This window comes from Salmo trutta, chromosome 13 (assembly GCF_901001165.1).
Source record: "Salmo trutta chromosome 13, fSalTru1.1, whole genome shotgun sequence".
Lineage (NCBI taxonomy): Eukaryota > Metazoa > Chordata > Actinopteri > Salmoniformes > Salmonidae > Salmo > Salmo trutta.
Genome location: NC_042969.1, coordinates 77,358,384 through 77,365,953, shown reverse-complemented (window position 1 = coordinate 77,365,953; position 7,570 = coordinate 77,358,384). Strand labels below are relative to the sequence as shown.

Genomic DNA, 7,570 nt, shown 5'->3' with positions numbered 1-7,570 from the left:
ATTATCTTAAAATGGAAAAATTGTCACATATATGGTTCTTCGTCTGTAGGATTCAATTGTGCTGATTATAGACACATAATAGCGCGTTTTTAAGTTTCAAAAGATTGCGACCCCCCCACCCTTTGCCTCAATGGTTTGATCCACTGCCAGTTCCTTAGTTGGCAAGGTAACAGAGGGGTCGTGTCTACTGTCTGAAAGGCACTCAATGCACGTAACTGACGTGAGGTTAATCCAGTCAATCGCGCACACACACTAGCTGAATATGCAGAGCTAGCGCGCAAATATTAACTATTAAGCTAGCTAGTACCTATTCCATTTATGTGGCGTCGTCAAAGATGGAATCTTTGCTATCGTCAATTTATTCCAAGATCAGCATGCAGATGATGTAAGTTAGTGCTTCAAAGTCCCTGTGATAAGGATAGCGATAAACTGAAGTCCAAACTGAACAGAACTACACTCTCTTCTACCATTGTCTTAAATATATTTAATGGTCTCGTTGCAAAAGCTAAATTGTCGCAAGGGAACTTTTATTTATTTATTTTATTTCACCTTTATTTAACCCAAGTAGCAAAGATTATAGCAAACACCACTGAAACTGAATTGGTGCTCGCTAGCTTTGCAAATTCAGCTATTGTTGGAAGCCAGCCAATATGAAACAAACTATTAAAATTACAAAAGGTTGCAGCATATGTTGTGTAAATGGTGAACTCATACAGCTGTCAACTCTTGTCATTTTAATCCGTTTCACATTTGCTAGCTACCTTTTAGATCGAAGCCCAAATAGAATGATAAAAGATAAGATGATAGAAGCCCATCTCCTACTGTAAATAACCTACACACTGTGTGTGTAGTCAGCCAGCCAGCCAGCCAACCAGCCAGGTAGAAAAATGGTAGAAAAAAAAGACAGACATAAGAGTATTTTTCAGTACACCAAAACGCAAAGTAAGAACCCTAGTAGCCTAATATCTCAAAGACTAGTTGATAAAATGTTCATAAGAAAGAAATGAAATTGTAATGGAAATGTTTCACAATGATGTCATTTGGCAGAGCAGGCAACAGATGGCACACAGACAGCAGAGTTGGGGACAGATATGCAGGGACAGACTGGCAGAGACAGGGAGTCTCAGGTAAGTTTGTTGAGTCTTTGTTTGGCAACATTATGAAAGGTTCTCAATTTTTTTGACTTGTAAAATAGGAACATAATTGGAAAATGCCATGGATACCCCCACTCTCAACTTAAACTGGTGACTGAACTAATATTTGTTAAAGGCAATGGTATTGCTGTTGTGATTAGTTGTGTAGTTTTGGGTACCGGTAGTTAGGAGTACGGCAAACACCTTATTTATTTGGTTCCTCAATATACATTTACCATATTACAATGTAGGCTGTGTTACAGCACTACTTTTGGTGTCCCCCTCAGGAATTGCTCTTGAGAAAATTTCATGTAATTGTCCCCTCCAAAGTTAATATCAGATTTTCGCCCCTGGGTACTTGAGACCATAGGTCTACTGGTAAAATGCACATGAGGGGGTACCTCAGGGGTACTCTGGGCATATAAGAATTCAGTTGTGATAGTAACCGGAAAAGGTTGGGTATAGTAATACAAGAGACTTATACTCAACATTCAAAGCTTGTTGACTGACACTCCTGGTTCCAACACTTTGTATGCCATCTTTGTCAACTCTTTGCATTGTATCTGATTGTTAGAGACTCCTATGGATCAGTTGCTGAAGGACAAATATTGTCTCCAGTGAAATGAAAGAGCCCCTGTTGTGGTGTCTTTATAGTCTTGAGTTTCCACCTCAGTGTTCTTCCTTGTATGTTAGTGAAGAACGTTAGCGGACTGGTGTAATTGGGCTAAATCGATCTGTGACAGGCAGCTTAAGCATTCTCTAAATTGTTTCAACAGTGTGAGTGAGCCACAACCTCTCACTTGCTCTAGAAAAAATGACACCTCTGTGCTGCCTCAGGCTTAGACCAGCTCTTAGTGTCAAGAAAACATTGTCATAGACAAAGAAAGCACACAATTACAGTTTACAATTGAGTCACCTTCTCTGATAATACATTTTCCTGGTAGTATTTCAATGTCAACAGTCCATTGACATTAAATGCCAATGTCAACAGAGAAAGTCGGAGCAACAATGTTGATATTGTCGTTTCTTGAAAGGATAAAGTGCGTGAAGAGGTTTGCAAAGAAAGAAATCAAGGCATAGTCTCTTCTCTTTTCCCTGTGTGTGGCTGGAGGTTGAGGTTGCCGTCAGTGAACTGCTCTAAGGTTAAAGAATAGGATTGCAGTAGAATGAACAACTGATCTTTGCCCCCTGTCATTACCCTGGCCAAACATCAGAAACCCTGCCTCTTCAAAGAGTATCTTAAATAATAATACCACAGCACCCTCCTTGCTAGCTCGGACTTTGCTGATAGCTACTTTGAGGGAAATTGTACTTACTGTGATGTGGTTGTCCCACCTAGCTATCTTAAAACCTGTTGAGGCCAGGGGGCAGGATCTTATCCCGGTATTGGGATTCATTGTCATGTGACCATGGCGGGGAATTCAAAACTGCAAGAGTAATCATTTCAAATAATCAAATAATCAACTATTTTCCTCCATTTGAAAGATATATCTCCTAAATCTAACCACGCTGTCCGATTTTCAGAGGCTTTACGGAGAATGCATAAAGTTAGGTTATGTGAGGAGAGTACATTGACAATAGCTGCGTGTAATGTTTAGCCATTTCAAAGAAGGGCATCAACAGACAGAAAACTAGCTAGAATTATGCACTTACCTTTGACAATCTGCATCAGATGACACTCATAGGACATTATGTTAGACAATACATGCATTTTTAGTTCCATCAAGTTCATATTTATATCCAAAAACAGCATTTACAGTCGCGGTGAAATTCAGAATTTTTTTCGGCTCGAATGCTCCCAGTGAATCCAGCATTACAAATCACGGAATTACTATTCGAAAACATTGGTAAATTATAATATTGTCATTCAAAGAATAATATATTATCATCTCGTAATTGCTACCGAATGGCCAGATCTCAAAATAACTTTACTGGGAAATCACATTTTGCTATAAACTGGGTACTATGCTAACAACATAAGCTAAGCTATAAGCTAAGCTAAGCTAAACCGTTAGCATTAGCATCATCTAATATCGATAATAACATTCTAAATATCCCCTTACCTTTGATTATCTCCATCAGAAGGCGCTGCCAGCGATCCCAGGTCCAGAACAAATGTGGTTTCTTTTGACAAAGTTCAGAATTTATGTCCAAATAGTTAGCGTTCAGTAGGCTCCCACAAAATGAGGTGGGCAGTGTAAAGTCACGCCGAAAAGCTAAAAAAAACCTAGTAAATAATCTATTTATGTTTGTTCAAACATGTCAAACGTTGTTTAGCATTAATCTTTTAGTCCATTTTTAACGTGAAACATCAGTAAACATCAGTAATATTTTCACACAACCTATCAAGTGTCTAGAATAAACGATTATGACAAAGACACTCTTCTCAGATTCATGCGCAGGCGCAAAAAATGAAGTGATGACGTGTCAACTTGTAAGCTTTCTAATTCGGTCTGTATTCATCACAGATGCTTCCAACAACTTTCTAAAGATCGTTGACATCTAGTGGAAGCAGTAGGAGTTGCGAACTGAATCCTTTCTCACTGTGGTATCTTTAAAACAATGACACTAAATAGTACAGTCACAAAATTCTCATTTTTTTAATCTATTTTTCACAGGTTTTTGCCTGCAATATGAGTTTTGTTATACTTACAGACACCATTCAAACTGTTTTAGAAAATTCAGAGTGTTTTCTATCCGAATGTGTTAATAATATGCATATCCTAGCTTCTGAGTTGGTGTAGGAGGCAGTTAAAAATGGGCACATATTTTTTTCAAAATTCGCAATACTGCCCCCGTGGCCCGTAGAGGTTAAGATGAATGCACTAACTGTAAGTCGCTCTGGATAAGAACGTCTGCTAAATGACAAATGTAATGGCTATGGGTGGTATGTTATTGAAGATGATACATCCATAAGTAACCATGTACAGTGCTTTAGGAAAGTATTCAGACCCCTTGACCTTGAACACATTTTGTTAAAGCCTTATTCTACAGTTGATGGGGGGGCAATTTCATCCATCTACGCACAATGACAAACAGGATTTTAGACATTTTTGTGTGTGTATATATATATATATATATATATATATATTATTTACATATATATATATATATATATATATATATATATATATATATATATATATATATATATATATATATTATTTACATATATATATATATATATATATATATATATATATATATATATATATATTATTTACACATATATATATATATTATTTACACATATATATATATTATTTACATATATATATATATTATTTACATATATATATATTATTTACATATATATATATATTATTTACATATATATATATATTATTTACACATATATATATATATATATATATATATATATTATTTACATATATATATATATATATATATATATTATTTACATAAGTATTCAGACCCTTTACTCAGTACTTTGAAGTACCTTTGACAGCGATTACAGCCTCGAGTCTTCTTGGGTATGGCGCTACAAGCTTGGCACACCTGTATTTGGGGAGTTTCTCCAATTCTTCTCTGCAGATCCTCTCAAGTTCTAAGTTTGGATGGGGAGTGTTGCTTCACAGCTTTTTTCTGGTCTCTCCATAGATGTTCAAGCAAGTTTAAGTCCGGGCTCTGTCTGGGCCACTCAAGGACATTCCGATACTTGTCCCGAGCCACTCCTGCGTTGTCTTGGCTGTGTGCTTGGGTTGTTGTCCTGTTGGAAGGTGAACCTTCGCCCCAATCTGAGCGCTCTGGAGCAGGTTTTAATCAAGAATCTCTCTGGACTTTGCACCAGTCCCTGCTGCTGAAAAACATCCCCACACCATGGTGCTACCACCACCATGCTTCACCGTGGGCTGTCATGTGCCTTTTACTGAGGAGTGGCTTCTGTTTGGCCACCAGTCTACCATAAAGGCCTGATTGGTGGAGTGCTGCAGAGGTGGTTGTCCTTCTGGAAGGTTCTCCCATCTCCACAGAGGAACTCTGAAGCTCTGTCAGATTGACCATCGGGTTCTTGGTCACCTCCCTGATCAAGGTCCTTCTCCCCCGATTGCGCAGTTTGGCCGGCCGGAGTCTTGGTGTAACAAACTTCTTCCATTTAAGAAGGGTGGAGGCCACTGTGTTCTTCTGCAGAAATGTTTTGGTACCCTTCCCCAGATCTGTCTCGATAATCCTGTCTCTGAGCTCAACGGACAATTCCTTGGATCTCATGGCCTGGTTTTTGCTCTTGATATGCGATGTCCACTGTGGGACCTTATGTAGACAGGTGTGTGCCTTTCCAAATCAGTGTCCAATCAATTGAATTCACCACAGGTGGACTCCAATCAAGTTGTAGAAACATCTCAAGGACGATCAATGGAAACAGGATGCACCTGAGCTCAATTTCTTGTCTCAAAGGGTTTGAATACTTATGTAAATAAAATAAATTTGCAAACATTTCTAAAAACCTGTTTTTGCTTTGTCATTATAGGGTATTGTGTGTATATTGATGAGGGGGGAAAAACCAATTGAATCAATTTTAGAATAAGACTGTAAGGTAACAAAGTGGAAAAACTCAAGGGGTTTGACTACTTTCTGAATGCACTGAATGTCATGGAAAGAGCAGGTGTTCTTATGTTTTTTATACTTAGTGTACACTTAAACACTTTATGAAAAAATATAGATATTACCTATGCTTATGGGCTAGGGGTTAATGGCTAGGGCTTGATTTTGGAGGGAAAACTACATTTAGATTAAGGAAAACTACATTTATTTCACCTTTATTTAACCAGGTAGGCTAGTTGAGAACAAGTTCTCATTTACAACTGCGACCTGGCCAAGATAAAGCAAAGAAATTCAACACATACAACAACACAGAGTTACACATGGAATAAACAAAACATACAGTGAGTGCAAATGAGGTAAGATAAGGGAGTTAAGGCAATAAATAGGCCATGGTGGCGAAGTAATTACAATATAGTATTTAAACACTGGAATGGTAGATGTGCAGAAGATGAATGTGCAAGTAGAGATACTGGGGTGCAAAGGAGCAAGATAAATAAATACAGTATGGGGATGAGGTAGGTAGATAGATGGGCTATGTACAGGTGCAGTGATCTGTGAGCTGCTCTGACAGCTGGTGCTTAAAGCTAGTGAGGGAGATATGAATCTCCAGCTTCAGAGATTTTTGCAGTTCGTTCCAGTCATTGGCAGCAGAGAACTGGAAGGAAAGTGGTGGGTAGTGTATGGGGCTTTGGTGACAAAAGAGATGGCACTGTGATAGACTGCATCCTTTGGGTTACTAGTCCAACTAATGCCCCTTTCGGTTACTAGTCCAACGCTCTAACCAGTAGGCTACACTGCCGCCCCTATGTTTGTATGTTTGACAGCATGAGTGAAGGATGCTTTGTTGTGATATAGGAAGCCGATTCTAGATTTAATTTTGGATATGAACTAGTGACTGACCTTAACCTCTAACCTCCTGGGTAACCCTTCCAGACATGGAGGTGATGACCCCCCTCATTGAGAACCCTTGTGGAGGAGGGCAGGAGGAGGAGAACAACTCTGAAGAGGACCAGGATCCAGAGCTGCTGCCTATAAGACGCCATGAGCTCGGCAACAGCCAGGGCATCACGTAAGTTAAAACACCTCAATTACTTCAACAGCCACCAGGGCATCACGTAAGTTAACACACCTCAATTACCTCAACAGCCACCAGGGCATCACGTAAGTTAACACACCTCAACTACCTCACCAAGGCATCATGTAATGGAGCTGGAGGGGATGGCTGCCGTTTTATGGGCTCCTAACAAACTGCTATTTTGTTTGTTTTTCGTATTGTTTTTAACTCATTTTGTACGTGATGTTGCTTCTACCGTCTCTTATGACTGTAAAAGAGCTTCTGGACATCAGAACAGTGATTACTCACCTCGAACTGGATGAAGAGTTTCTTTAATGAGTCCGACGCGAAGGATATACTGCTTTGTTGAGACGAGGCCCACAATCCCCATCATCTGCATAAAGAAAAGATGGAGATAAAGGGGGAGGAAGGCGAGGTGCCTCGTAAGAATTCGTCGACGAGTAGGTAAACCACCACTACCCTACATATTATTGGCCAATGTGCAATCATTGGAAAAAACTGGACGATCTACGATTAAGACTGTCCTACCAACGGGACATTAAAAACAGTAATATCCTATGTTTCACCGAGACCTGGCTAACAATGACACAGTTAATATAGAGCTGGCTGGCTTCTCCGTGCATCGGCAGGATGGAGCAGCTACGTCTGGTAAGACTCGGGGCAGGGGTGTGTGTCTATTTGTCAATAACTGCTGGTGCACAATATTTAATATTAAAGAAGTTTTGAGGTATTGCTCACCTGAGGTGGAATACCTCATGATAAGCTGAAGATCACACTATCTACCTAGAGAGTTCTCATCTAT

At 39.2% G+C, this 7,570-nt stretch overlaps 1 pseudogene; it reads left to right on the top strand.

Annotated features, from left to right (window-relative positions):
* Positions 1 to 1,098: 1,098 nt before the first annotated feature.
* Positions 1,099 to 7,570, top strand: part of LOC115206552 (proton-coupled amino acid transporter 4-like) — a 231,126-nt pseudogene continuing 224,654 nt past the window's right edge.